The 15,745-nt window shown below is 39.6% G+C and overlaps 1 non-coding gene across 1 annotated transcript; it reads right to left on the bottom strand.

Moving 5' to 3' along the window:
• Nucleotides 1-2,078: 2,078 nt before the first annotated feature.
• LOC141669425 (small nucleolar RNA R71) lies at nt 2,079-2,185 on the bottom strand. The gene has a single exon (XR_012553711.1). It is a non-coding gene; the product is annotated as a small nucleolar RNA R71 (small nucleolar RNA).
• Nucleotides 2,186-15,745: the final 13,560 nt, after the last annotated feature.

Raw genomic sequence — 15,745 nt, forward strand, 5'->3', positions numbered from 1 at the left:
GGTGTCTTGAAATCAAGTATTTTGTGTATTTGATGCGTTTTTCTAGTGTTTATGCATTTCAGGGTATTAGTTGCATTTCGGAGAAGGAATCATCAAGAATAAGCCTTGGCATGTGTTCACCATTGCGAGAGGAAAAGAACGGGCAGATTACGGCGAAAAAACGGAGCAAACCTGGAAATTTTCCAGTAGGGTCCTGCGCGCCCGCGCAGCTATGCTGAGCGGCCGCGCAGCAGCCTTGCGCGCCCGCGCAGCTATGCTGAGCGGCCGCGCAGGGTCGGGGAAAATAATATATTATTTTAGTCTTCTACTTCTGTTTGGCTTCCAACTTCTATGTAATCTGAGTTTTATGGGACTATTATATAAGTAGATTTGAGACGTTTTTCACAGGGTAATTAAGAGGGGATTATGTTTTAGATTGTGTTTTGCAAGAAGCGAAGGAGATAAGGAAGAAGACCGATTTAGCACACAGCAACGAAGAGGAATCATACATTCTTGTGATTCTTGTTTCGTTGTAACGTTGGATGCTAGTTTTCTTGCTTTGACTTATTTACTCTTGTGACGTACTCTGTTTTAATATTGTTAGTTTAGTTGTTATTTTCTTGTGTTCGTTTATCATGATTTCATATGAACCCATGATGACGATAAGTTCTATTATGGGCTAATCGTGATCATGGGGTTGCAATGGATTTATTATGGAATTCTTTAGTTAATTGTTTAATACTTTAGTGTGTGATGATTACATGATATCTAGTATTGGTTGTGCGTATTCGTCTTATGTGCGTCGCGAACATATAAGATAGGGTGTTAATCTCTTGTGAAGCGACAATGGATCTTGAGGTTTAGAACTTGCCATGCTAGCATAGGTTCATGTACGTTGTGCATGATTAGTGGGTAACTCTAACAGTTTTATTTGCCCTATGTAATCAAAAGGAGTAACTTGTGCTTAAATCGTTGTGTTGTCAATTTCTGTAGACATATAGGAACTCAACATAATTGATGACTATTCAACTTCTATCTTAATTGTGGATGTTTGGTAGAATGGTATTAGTACAATGAAAGTTGGCTTTTATCAGTTTTGTGTTATTCGATTAATATCATCACTGTCACATGCTAAAGGTAATAACGATGGCTATAGAAGGAAGTAATAATGAAGTTGTGATCTCATGAGTATTTTATTATTGATAAATTGCAGTGTTAGTTAAGTGGTTAATTAAGTAGTTAATTATAGTTAATATTTAATCAACAATTTTAAGTGTTATTATCTTAACATTGAGAAGTAATCATTCATTGGTGAGTGAGTTAAATTAGACAATAACTTAGTCTGAGTCTCTGAGGGAACGAACTAGAAAGTATTCTATATTACTTGCGAACGCGTATACTTGCATGAATATTAGTGCGTGATTTCGCCCTAACAAGTTTTTGGCGCCGCTGCCGGGGACTCGGCGTATTTGTTTAGTTTATGTACTTACCATCATTGGTCATTAGGACTCAGTGATTAGGACGTAGTAGTTAATTACTCTTTTCGGTTGTGTTTCAGGTACTTTAGTGCGTTTATGCAAACTCGTTCTCGTGCTCGCAAGAGGACCTTAGATACAGCTGAGGAGAAAGATGAAGTTCTTGATACACTGGAGAAGTTAGATATTGAGGATTCGGATTCAGGAACTGAGCAGAAAGAACCAGTAAATTTGGGAGATCATATTGTTCAAGCTGATCCAGCTCTTATGGATTTTTCTCGGCCTAAAATTGATGACATTCAGTCAAGCATCCTTCATCCGGCTATTCAAGCTAACACCTTTGAAATCAAGCCGGGCACTATTCAGATGGTGCAGAATTCTGTTTCTTTTGGAGAAGCGGCAACTGAAGACCCCAACATGCACATAAGGAATTTTGTCGAGATCTGCAGCACTTTTAAGTATAATGGCGTGACTGATGAGGCTATCAAGTTGAGGCTTTTCCCATTCTCACTGAGGGATAAGGCTAAAGACTGGTTACATTCTGAACCAGCTGGGTCAATCACTACGTGGCAAGATCTTGCGCAAAAGTTTCTAGTGAAGTTTTATCCAATGGCAAAGACTGCTGCTATGAGGAGTGCTCTTACTCAGTTTGCGCAGCAACCTACAGAATCTATGTGCGAGGCTTGGGAACGCTACAAGGAAATGTTGAGAAAATGTCCACATCATGGAATGCCGGATTGGATGGTAATCACTGGTTTTTATAATGGTTTGGGGGCTCAATCTCGGCCCATGCTCGATGCAGCAGCGGGAGGCGCCTTATGGGCTAAAAGCTATACTGAGGCGTACAATCTTATTGAGACGATGGCTGCAAATGAGCATCAAAACCCAACTCAGAGGATGACATCAGGCAAGGTAGCAGGTATTCTGGAAGTTGATGCAGCCACCGCTATTGCAGCCCAGCTCCAAGCGCTATCAATGAAGGTTGATTCTTTGGCTACGTATGGAGTTAATCAAATAGCTATGGTTTGTGAGCTTTGTGCAGGTTCTCATGCTACGGATCAGTGTTCTCTTGTCAATGAATCTGTTCAGTATGTGAATAATTATCAGCGACAACAGCAGCCTGTGCCAGCGACCTATCATCCTAACAACAAAAATCATCCAAATTTCAGCTGGGGAAATAATCAGAATGCTATTCAGCCACCATATCAGCAAGGAGTGAGTAAACAGTTTAACCCACCTGGATTCCAGCAACCACAGCAGTATGCTACAAGACAATCATATCCTCAACAGGGAAGTGCAACTACACCTACTAGTGCTGATTTTGAGGAACTTAAGCTGTTGTGCAAGAGTCAGGCGGTTTCTATCAAGACCTTGGAAAATCAAATCGGTCAATTAGCCAATGCAGTGCTCAATCGTCAACCTGACACTCTTCCCAGTGACACGGAAGTACCAGGCAGGAAGGAAGCTAAAGAGCAAGTCAAGGCTATTACCTTAAGGTCTGGAAAAGTAGCTGATGCTGAAAAGATAAAAGAAGTCGAAGCTGAAGTTCGAGATGAAGAATCTAAGCAAAGGGAGAAAGCGGCGGAACCAAGGAAGACTACTGTTGAACACACTCTGCCTGAGGCTAATACAGGGGAGAAACAGCTCTATCCTCCACCACCTTTTCCTAAGAGATTGCAGCAACAAAAGCTGGATAGACAGTTCGGGAAGTTTCTGGAGGTGTTCAAGAAACTTCACATCAATATACCTTTCGCTGAGGCTCTGGAACAAATGCCTAGTTATGCGAAGTTTATGAAGACTATTCTTTCAAGGAAGGTGAAACTGGATGACCTTGAAACCGTTGCTCTCACGGAAGAATGCAGCGCGGTTCTGCAACAAAAGTTACCACCAAAACTGAAAGATCCAGGAAGCTTCACCATTCCTTGCACCATTGGCAATCTAACTTTTGACAAATGCCTTTGTGATTTGGGAGCAAGCATTAATCTGATGCCGTTGTCAATCTTTAAAAAGCTGGACCTACCTGATCCAAAACCCACATACATGTCGCTACAATTGGCGGACCGTTCCATTACTTACCCAAGGGGCATAGTTGAGGATGTGCTCGTCAAGGTGGATAAGCTCTTCTTTCCTGCTGATTTTGTTATTCTGGATTTTGAGGAAGATAAAAAGATTCCCATAATCTTGGGGAGGCCTTTCCTGGCAACTGGCCGTACCTTGATAGATGTGCAAAAAGGAGAACTTACTATGCGGGTTCAAGATCAGGATGTGACCTTCAACGTATTCAAGGCAATGAAATTCCCTACAGAAGATGAGGAGTGCTTAAAAGTGGATGTGATTGATTCTGCGGTTACTTCGGAACTCGATCACATGCTAATGTCTGATGCATTGGAAAAGGCCTTAGTGGGGGAATTTGACAGTGATGATGAAGATAGCAACGAGCAATTACAATATCTGAACGCTTCTCCCTGGAAGCGAAAGCTAGATATACCATTTGAATCTCTTGGTACTTCTGACCTCAAGAACGCTGAAGGGAAGCTCAAACCATCAATAGAAGAAGCGCCTACCTTAGAGCTCAAACCATTACCTGAACACTTGAGGTACGCCTTTTTAGGTGATTCATCTACGTTACCTGTTATTATTTCAGCTGACCTTTCAGGTAGTGAGGAAGACAAGCTCTTAAGGATTTTGAGAGAATTCAAATCGGCTATAGGATGGACTATAGCAGACATCAAGGGGATAAGTCCCTCATATTGTATGCATAAAATTCTGTTAGAAGAAGGTAGTAAGCCAACTGTGGAACAGCAGCGAAGACTGAACCCAATCATGAAGGAGGTGGTGAAGAAAGAAATTCTGATATGGCTAGATGCAGGCATCATTTATCCTATTTCTGACAGCTCGTGGGTGAGCCCTGTACAATGTGTTCCTAAGAAGGGAGGTATCACTATGGTCGCAAATGAAAAGAATGAGCTCATCCCTACTCGAACAGTTACAGGATGGAGAGTATGCATGGATTATAGAAAATTGAACAAAGCCACAAGAAAGGATCACTTCCCTCTCCCTTTTATTGATCAAATGCTTGACAGATTGGCGGGACATGAGTATTTTTGTCTTCTGGATGGGTATTCCGGGTATAATCAGATTTGTATTGCACCAGAGGATCAGGAAAAGACTACCTTCACTTGTCCATTTGGCACATTTGCTTTTCGTAGAGTTTCGTTTGGGTTATGTGGCACCCCGGCCACCTTTCAGAGATGTATGATGGCTATATTCTCTGACATGATTGGAAATAACGTCGAAGTATTCATGGATGACTTCTCCGTCTTTGGACACTCATATGATGAATGCTTGAATAATCTGCGCGCTGTACTCAAAAGATGCGTGGAAACTAATTTGGTGCTTAATTGGGAGAAATGTCATTTTATGGTGCGTGAAGGCATTATCCTTGGGCATAAGGTCTCTAGCAAAGGTCTGGAGGTGGACAAGGCCAAGGTGGGAGTCATTGAAAATCTTCCCCCACCTAATTCAGTGAAAGGAATCCGTAGTTTTCTCGGTCATGCGGGTTTTTATCGACGATTCATCAAGGACTTTTCAAAGATATCTAAGCCGTTGTGCAATTTACTTGAGAAAGATGTGCCTTTCAAATTTGATGATGAATGTTTTGCAGCATTCGAGACTCTCAAGGAGAGTTTGATCACGGCACCAGTTATTACAGCACCAGATTGGACAGAACCGTTTGAGATGATGTGTGACGCGAGTGACTATGCGGTAGGTGCAGTTCTGGGACAGCGCAAGAAAAATCTCTTCCATGTGGTCTACTATGCGAGTAAGACTTTAAATGGGGCCCAATTGAACTACACCACTACTGAGAAGGAGCTTTTGGCTATAGTCTTTGGCTTTGAGAAATTTCGATCTTATCTGCTTGGTACAAAAGTGACAGTATTCACTGATCATGCAGCTATTCGCTATCTGGTTTCTAAGAAGGATTCGAAGCCGAGACTCATTCGTTGGGTGCTTTTACTTCAGGAATTTGAGTTAGAGATCAAAGATAGAAAAGGTACCGAGAATCAAGTAGCTGACCATCTCTCTAGGTTGGAGAATCCCGATTCTACTTCACAAGATAGGACGTTAATCAATGAATCTTTTCCGGATCAGCAGTTGTTTGCAATTCAGGAGGAAGAACCATGGGTTGCAGATATTATAAACTATCTTGTCAGCAATATAATGCCTCCCAATTTGACATCCGCGCAAAAGAAGAAGTTTCTGCATGAGGTGAAGTGGTATATGTGGGATGAACCATATTTGTTTAGACAGGGAGCTGACCAGATCATCAGGAGATGTATCCCGTTCTGTGAGACGGAGGGGATATTACGAGACTGCCATTCCACGGTTTATGGTGGACACTATGGAGGTGAGAAAACGGCAGCTCGTATTCTGCAAGCAGGTTTTTTCTGGCCCACCTTGTTCAAGGATGCTTATCAGTTTGTTTTAAGTTGTGATCATTGCCAAAGAGTGGGAAATTTGTCAAGGAAGGATGAGATGCCATTAAATGTGATGCTTAAAGTCGAGGTCTTTGATGTATGGGGAATCGATTTCATGGGGCCTTTTATCTCGTCTTGCAATAATCAGTACATTTTGCTGGCAGTCGATTATGTCTCAAAATGGGTCGAAGTTAAAGCTTTACCAACAAATGATGCAAAGGCAGTGCTAAATTTTCTTCATAAGCAATTTTTCACAAGGTTTGGAACACCTCGGGTAATCATAAGTGATGAAGGATCGCATTTTTGCAACCGTAAGTTCACTTCTATGATGCAGCGTTATAATATAAATCATCGAGTAGCTACTGCCTATCATCCGCAAACAAATGGTCAAGCGGAAGTGTCTAACAGAGAGATAAAGCGCATTCTAGAGAAGGTTGTTTGTCCATCAAGGAAGGATTGGTCTTTAAAGCTCGATGAAGCTGTTTGGGCTTACAGAACAGCATACAAAACTCCACTTGGGATGTCACCATTTCAGTTGGTGTACGGTAAGGGATGTCATCTACCGGCGGAGCTTGAGCATAAGGCCTACTGGGCATTGAAGAAATTGAACCTGGATTTAGATGCAGCTGGTAAGAAAAGAATGCTTCAGCTTAATGAACTTGATGAATTTCGACTTCAAGCGTACGAGAATAACAAAATGTATAAGGAAAAGGTGAAAAGGTGGCACGATAGGAAGCTACATCCTAAGTTGTTTGTGCCAGGGCAACAAGTTCTGTTATTCAACTCTCGGCTCCGACTTTTTCCTGAGAAGTTGAAATCAAGGTGGTCTAGACCTTTTATTATCAAAACTGTGTTTCCACATGGAGCGGTGGAAATTTTTGAGAATGATTCGGACCAAGCATTCAAGGTTAACGGTCAGCGGTTGAAGCACTACTATGGGGATATGGCAAACCGAGAGGTGGTTAGTGCCATTTTGTTGACTACGTGAGAAAGGAACGGAACGTCAAGCTAATGACGAAAAAGAAGCGCTGCGTGGGAGGCAACCCATGAATTGTTGTTACAGGAACCCTTAGAAGTTAATAAGCTATCCAAAAACACAAAAAAATCAGAAAACAGGGGTTGAAATTTTTTTTTTCCAGAGACCCTCTGCGCGCCCGCGCAGCTATGCTGAGCGGCCGCGCAGGGGTCGAGTTCTAGAAATTTTTTTACAGTTCAGAAAAAAAAAAAAAACAAAAACACAAAAACCCATTACAGCCCATAAACCCTCGAATTCTTTTCCCATTACCCCATGATTTTATCCCTCAACCCCACTCCTAATCTAATTTAACCTACTCCACACCCTATATATACATACACCTATCCTACATATCTCCCACAACTTCCTACACTTAAACCCTCTCATAAACATCAAAAATCAGTTCTTACACACTTTTATTCACAAATCAATGGCACCCAAGAGAGCACGCACTATTGACAGCAGTAGCACAGTTCCTACTGCTGATTCATCAAGGGGTACTGCTGCGAGGCCTCGGTTAACTGACAGAGCCGCGGAGGAGGAGTATACTAGGCTGTTGGGGAAGCCGATTCTGAAGGAGAGGGGGTTTTTACCATCAGGGAGGGATGGTGAGTTGTTGCCCATGATTGCAGAGAAGGGGTGTATAGCTTTTTGTGAGTCGCCCGAAGCAGTACCGATGAGTGTTGTTCGCGAGTTCTACGCGAACGCGAAGGCTGAAAAGAATGGGTTTTCTGTAGTTCGGGGGCTGACGGTTGATTATCATCCTGCGGCGATTCGCCGAGTGATTGGATAGCGAGAGAGGAAGCCCGAGGAGGAGAACTGGAATGAAAAAGACTGCTGAGGATTTTGACTTGGATTTGATTTGTGCGACTCTCTGTCGACCGGGCACAGTTTGGAACCGCAGTCCAGCCAATAATGAGTATCGTCACTTTCCGGCGATCGCCATGAACAGGTATGCCCGTGCATGGAACGCATTTATATGTGCTAATATCTTGCCTTCTTCACATGCACACGAGGTCACAGTTGAGAGAGCACAGTTGTTGTGGGGAATTCTGAATGAGGAATACTATGTGGACCTTGGTGAGTTTATCTACCAAGGAATTCTGAAGTTTTTGAGGGGAGCAAAGCATATGAACATCCCTTATGCATCCACGGTTACAAAGCTATGCCATGCAGTAGGAGTGAACTGGCCGGCTCATGAGCAGTTGCAGTTGCCAGCAGCTCCTATAGATTCTGGCACTCTGAATGGGATGCAGGAGTGGACCGGTGGTGAGCCTGAGGAGCATGGGCTGGGTTATCGTCTTCCAGGAGGGCGTCCAGCACGAGGTGCTACTATGGCCAGGCCAGGGCGTGGTGAGGCTAGTTCTTCGAGAGCTCAGGAGGGTGCTGGGATGGGTGATGCCCAGTATAGGAGGCTTTCACGGCGGATGGATGCCATGTATGAGACGCAGAGCAGGTTTGCTCAGGAGCTCACCCTTGCGTTAGGGACTGCTTTTCGAGGCCTTGGAGCTGATATCCAGTGGCCAGTTTTTGGTGAGGACTCTGCATACCCGCCGCCTGATACTCCACCCACTGAGGGTGATGATGATGATGACTCCGAGTAGGTATACCCTGTGTTCCTTTCTACTACCTTCACTGGGGACAGTGAAGATTTTAAGTTTGGGGGTGGTAGTTAAGGAATATTTTGTGTGTGTCATATAGTTGCATATTCATGATAGTTAGTTCATATAGTTGCATAATTTTAGCCATATAGTTTTTTTTATAGCTTTATTTGTTGTCATATCATATAGCTCATGCATATACCATGATCCCTTTTGCAATGATTTATCGACTGAATTGTGATATTGATGTGAGTGTAGTGATAGCATTAAAGTGATATTAAGTTGTGTAGGTTGATATGCATGCTAGAAGCACTTGTATTGTCACTAAGTCTTAGAGAATGCTGAAGGACTAGATTGTTGTTATGATCTGATTATTTTCGAGGATAATCTATTTATTATGCTTAGAATTTGATAATAGGTTTTTAGTGGTAAAGGCATGAAAAAGAAAAAAAAATGGAGTAAAAATGGAATTTGTTGCTAGTTGTGGCTAGGCGTCAAATGGCTAGTAGCCGGCTCGCATGTTATGCGAGTAGTCTAGGGTTGAGCAAGATGGAGCGAAATGCACTTGCTCAGAATTAAAAAAAAAATAAAAAAAAATTGCATAATTGATCAAGAGTGGGCTCTTTGGTATTCGAGTTATTAAGTTCTTAGGGGACTTTGTGCCTAGTGACCTAAGGCTTTTAGAGTCTGGGATCCGCTAACCTAACGCTCGTTACATGGATACCATTGTATAAGTCTTTTGTGGACCTCACTCACTGCACGGTCAAATAAGCATTTGCGTTGTAAATAAAAAGCACGATTCCGTAGTAAGCTCTAAAGTTCTTGTAGTGTTGTATATCACTTTGTGCCTAGAATTTTTATTCTTTGTATAATCGTAGGATTGCCTTGAGGAAAGTCTAGTCATAGTAATTGGTCTAGTTCCGAAGCATATCTGTTAAGCATTTGCACACACCACGTTTCTGGCGGTATGTCCGTTTGCATGAGTTTCTTGATCTTTAGTGTCTAACTGCATTCATTGAGACGTGACAATTTGATTGGTTAATTGTAGTAAGGGGGATCGTTGCATTTTCATATAAATTGCATTCATGCATATTTTTATTTGTTTTTGAGTCTGTGACGCTTGAGGACAAGCATCGATTTAAGTTTGGGGGTGTGATAAGTGGCATTTTATATCACTTAGAATGTCTTAAAATGGCTTAAATTGGTGTCTTGAAATCAAGTATTTTGTGTATTTGATACGTTTTTCTAGTGTTTATGCATTTCAGGGTATTAGTTGCATTTCAGAGAAGGAATCATCAAGAATAAGCCTTGGCATGTGTTCACCATTGCGAGAGGAAAAGAACGGGCAGATTACGGCGAAAAAACGGAGCAAACCTGGAAATTTTCAAGTAGGGTCCTGCGCGCCCGCGCAGCTATGCTGAGCGGCCGCGCAGCAGCCTTGCGTGCCCGCGCAGCTATGCTGAGCGGCCGCGCAGGGTCGGGGAAAATAATATATTATTTTAGACTTCTACTTCTGTTTGGCTTCCAACTTCTATGTAATTTGAGTTTTATGGGACTATTATATAAGTAGATTTGAGACGTTTTTCACAGGGTAATTAAGAGGGGATTATGTTTTAGATTGTGTTTTGCAAGAAGCGAAGGAGATAAGGAAGAAGACCGATTTAGCACACAGCAACGAAGAGGAAGCATACATTCTTGTGATTCTTGTTTCGTTGTAACGTTGGATGCTAGTTTTCTTGCTTTGACTTATTTACTCTTGTGACGTACTCTGTTTTAATATAGTTAGTTTAGTTGTTATTTTCTTGTGTTCGTTTATCATGATTTCATATGAACCCATGATGACGATAAGTTCTATTATGGGCTAATCGTGATCATGGGGTTGCAATGGATTTATTATGGAATTCTTTAGTTAATTGTTTAATACTTTAGTGTGTGATGATTGCATGATATCTAGTATTGGTTGTGCGTATTCGTCTTATGTGCGTCGCGAACATATAAGATAGGGTGTTAATCTCTTGTGAAGCAACAGTGGATCTTGAGGTTTAGAACTTGCCATGCTAGCATAGGTTCATGTACGTTGTGCATGATTAGTGGGTAACTCTAACAGTTTTATTTGCCCTATGTAATCAAAAGGAGTAACTTGTGCTTAAATCGTTGTGTTGTCGATTTCTGTAGACATATAGGAACTCAACATAATTGATGACTATTCAACTTCTATCTTAATTGTGGATGTTTGGTAGAATGGTATTAGTACAATGAAAGTTGGTTTTTATCAGTTTTGTGTTATTCGATTAATATCATCACTGTCACATGCTAAAGGTAATAACGATGGCTATAGAAGGAAGTAATAATGAAGTTGTGATCTCATGAGTGTTTTATTATTGATAAATTGCAGTGTTAGTTAAGTGGTTAATTAAGTAGTTAATTATAGTTAATATTTAATCAACAATTTTAAGTGTTATTATCTTAACATTGAGAAGTAATCATACATTGGTGAGTGAGTTAAATTAGACAATAACTTAGTCTGAGTCTCTGAGGGAACGAACTAGAAAGTATTCTATATTACTTGCGAACGCGTATACTTGCGTGAATATTAGTGCGTGATTTCGCCCTAACATTTTTTTATATAAAATTGTGGACCAGATTCGTGGTCAGACCATATAATAGTCAAGTTAGGCCAATGTGTGCCTTGGATCCAGTAGTTAGAGCAGTGTTGTGTGCTTTGCTCGAGGTTAGTGCGTGACTGATCAGCAGCCTAACCATGGTTTTTAAAATGAAAATATAATATCCAATTCTAAATCATCATCCATTGTTCACTTGTCATCATAACCATTTTCACCTGATGATCATTATTCTCAGTTTTGTCAATGTGACTTGCTAAGCTAGTTAGCTCATTTATGCGATGTTATTTATGTTCTTTTCCAGTTAAGAAGGAACCAGTTGGTACCGAGGATCCCCAGTCCAGCGGAGAGCTAGGGGTTCAGGTTGATCGAGTTAAGATAGTAGGCTTTTTTGGGATAGTTTGAGTTTGTAAAAGTTTGTAATAATGTTTAATACTCAGTTCTGAGTTTAAATAGTTGGGATTTGAACGATTTGTAATATAAGTGTGTTTGGCTTGTGTGCATACTTTAACCTGTTACGGTCTGTGGTAGTTGGTAAGTAGGGTCACTGCATATTATTATTTTATTATTGTTATAAGCAGGTTATAAATAAGGTGTGTGTGGACCCCAAACTTCTGACCCGAGTTTGGAGGGCGCCACAAATACAATGTTTAGCACAATCAAATCGAGTATAAGAACTTAAGTAACAGAATACAGATTTTATTTAACACAATAAACTCTGTTACAACATGGAACTGTCCTCTCTCAGTGATGAACAAATTATCACGTGAGCTGCTATAGTTACAAAGAATAATAACTTCGATAATCATAACACTTATAGTGTAAACTCTATGCCTGTGTTTATATATTACACAGTTAGAAGATAATCTTCTAATTGATATGGAATATAATTCTGCTTCCTAAAATATATCAACTAGTTATCTTTTCTTCCAAGTATTCTATTCTTCGTAGAATTCCTTCTTCATGCACAATTCTTTCTGTCTTAGTCTCGATCTTTTTTCCTTTCAATCAGCCGCTTGCCTTATCTGAAAGTCATCTTAAGTCCTGATATTATCTCCTGATAAATATCTTCTGAACCTTAAGTTCTGATAACTTAAGTTCTGATATCTTAAGTTCTGTCTTCAGTATAAATGCTGATTTTCAGTTAAGTATTGATTTGTCCTGTAAGGTAAGATCTGAAAACTAAACACAAATCATATTACACATGACATTATCAAATATATCTAACAAAATAATTTATACAAAGGTTAATACACATACCGAAGATGCGTCAATCGAATAAATTACGCTAAGGTAAATGTTAAACCGAAGAAACATAAAATATGGAATACAAACCGAAGGAGCATAAGAATAAATTATGCCGGGTTAAAAATCGGAGTTCCGAATCAACTCCGAACTACTCCGTCCCTTAAAAACTCGGGGATAAATGACAATTTTGAAGGCTAGGCCGAAGACACATATAAAATTTCCTAAATTACGCTAAGGCACCAAAATAGCCGAAGCAGCGTAAAGGAAGAAAAGTTTATCAAGGCACGAAAATAACCGAAGCACTGTAAAATTTCCTCGAAATATACCAAGGCATAAATAGAGTCGCTTCATATTAAATATATATTATCTAAAGATAAACATGCTTTTTATACTAGTTAGGGCGAACGAAAACCTATCTAGGGGTCACCCAAAGATGATAGATCCTTCGTTCGCCCCTCTTTAAAATTTTATCTCCCGCATGAAACACTTATCCAGGGGCCACCCGAAGAAGATAAGTCCTTCGTCCTCACAATATTCCTTCGTTCGAAGGGAACATTACACAAGACATTATCTCTAAAAGGGGGGGCGAAACCGAAGATGATAGTTTATCCGTTCCCCCACTCCTTTCTAAGATTTAGAAACCAGACGAGACACCTATTTAGGGGCTACCCGAAGATAATAGGTCCTCCGTCTCTGTATCGCCTATACTTACCATGGAATTTACAGCAACTGTTTAAAAAATAAGACCCATCTTTAGAAAAAAGGGGCAAATAAAGCTAACATCATTTCTGAACAATGGCCCTAGTCCTTCAAACACTTGGGGCGAAGATAGATGCAAAATCGAACCATTGTTGAGGCGAAATAAAAGCCGAAGATGCAATGCAGAATTGAACCATTGTTGAGGCGAAATAAAAGCCGAAGATGCAACGCAGAATTGAACCATTGTTGAGGCGAAATAAAAACCGAAGAGGCGATGAAAATTGAACCATAGTTGAGACGAAATAAAAGTCGAAGAGGCGATGAAAATTGAACCGTTGTTTAGGCGAAATAAAAGCCGAAAATGTGATGAAAATTAAAAATTGCCAAGGAAAAAACCGAAGATGCAATTAAGGTAAAATTTGAAGACACCATTGTTGAGACGAAACAAAAGTCGAAGATGCATATTCTAAAATTTTGCAAAATTTCCAAGGTAAAACGAAAGCCGAAGATGCAATGCAAAAGAAAAAAATTATTATTATACGCCAAAGCAAAGAAACATCTAAAGATGCGAAAAGAAAACAACAGCATCAACAGCCCGAAGGCAGAAGTTATAAGCCCGAAGGCAGGAGCGACTAGATCTTCCATTACTTCATCCAGAAAGAGCTTGTAATTCCAGGAAAGGCCACGAGCCTTTTTTAACAGCATAGTCAAATCCGAATGGAAACACCACTCTTCGGTCTGTTCCAGGTCCTCTCCCAGCTTCCGTTTGTCTTCGATTTCCTTGGCTGAGTGTTATATGACAAGTGGCCTTAGGATTACTACCCAAAAATGGGCCACGCACATTGTCTATCGCCCACACACTAGTCCGACCAATAGACAGGGACATGTTGGTGATAGTGGCCCGATTTATGAGGCCCAATAGCCGAAGGACCATTAGGCAACCACGGACCGACCGTTAGAATAATAATTCAAAGAAACGTAACCCCCTGAAACATTCATCTTCCTCCAAGTGTAATGGCTGAATCATTTATATCCAAGGTTTGATAAATACACCAATATATACACACAATCATAAAGACAATTTTTTAAGGACCATGGCATATACAATTTTGGTACAATCATAGCTCTTGTAAGTTCCATCTTACTCATGAAAGGCCGATTACTGATTCTCACACCAGAGGTGAATCGGGGGGACAAACCCTCACATTCTTCTCCTTGCAGGTCCGACCGAAGGATGCTCTACACGATCGAAGGACGTTCCATCATCATCAGAAATTTGGTCGTAACAATTGTATTTTTATTCATAAAAGACCTGGTGTGAAATTTAAAATCGAAATGTGTTTACTATGTATAATTTTATAGTGTTCTTTTTTGTTCTTTATATAAGGGTGTTCATGAAGCAATAGCTATATTATAACTAAATGATAGGAAACCGTTAAATCAAAACCTTCAATGTATCGTCTATTATAAATGGTATATATATAGAGGGCTAAACTTCACAAAGAACACCTTATATAAAGAACAATAAAGAATTTCATCAAAATACTTTATTTATATAAAAGAATGATTTGTTAAGATTAGAATCATAATATTTAACATCGATTGAACTTAACATATCGAAGATAACGTATAATTTCATCTAAATTGAAAATCAAGTGTACTATAGAAAGATAGTTTTAGAATTTCCTCGTTAGCAATAATATACTTAAATAGATCGTAAAATTTTAGGAAGATAGTTTTAGAATTGCCGAGTTAGATTTAGGGTATTGTATGCTTATATAAGATTCCCTCTAGAATTGAGTTAACCGTACAGAAATTCGGCCCAAGGTACGTTCCTTTTTTTTGCTTGAGATTAAGAATTTTGTAATTTCTTGAGCATGCTCTTTAATAGATTTCGTGAATTGTAAGAATCTATCTATTTGTATGTTGCCGCTATACAGCTAAGTTAAATTACTGCTGACCATGTTTATACTCGGAAAAATCTTCATGCCTCAAAATTGTTTACACACTTGTTAATCATGTTAACTTTTGAAAATCATATTTACATTGTAATAGCCTATATTATCTTTGTGTTGGATTTGTCGGAGGTGAAAATGTGCACATTAATTAGATCTTTCATATTCATTTATATACTTGAAATAGTAGTTTTGTTGGCTACTGGTTTTCAAAAATAATTACATTGTTCGCTTGAATTAATTCGTTAAATACATATATTAAATTACGACTCTGGACTCGAAAAATCTTGACAGATATTGGTATTATAAAAAATTATAAATAATTATTTCTACTATTTACATATATCTAACTTATATAATATTATAAAATTTTTCTCGAGTCACTTTTCTAAAATAGTTCATACCGTCGCTGCGAAACATGTCTCAGTTAACTAGTTTCATTATAATTATGGTTATAGAAATCAGCCGATTTTTCAAAAATGACCGATAAATCGCTCAAAAATATTTGTCTAATTTGACCGTTTTCCAATAAATCACCGATATATTATCCGATTTTTTATAAATCGCATATCAGTATCTCAACTAAATAGTTCCGATTTTCGAAATCTCAGTTGATCAGTTATTATGCTATTAACCCGATTTTGACCGTATTAAAACCCGGTAATCATTTCCTT

The sequence above is a fragment of the Apium graveolens genome, chromosome 6 (genome assembly GCF_009905375.1).
Source record: "Apium graveolens cultivar Ventura chromosome 6, ASM990537v1, whole genome shotgun sequence".
Lineage (NCBI taxonomy): Eukaryota > Viridiplantae > Streptophyta > Magnoliopsida > Apiales > Apiaceae > Apium > Apium graveolens.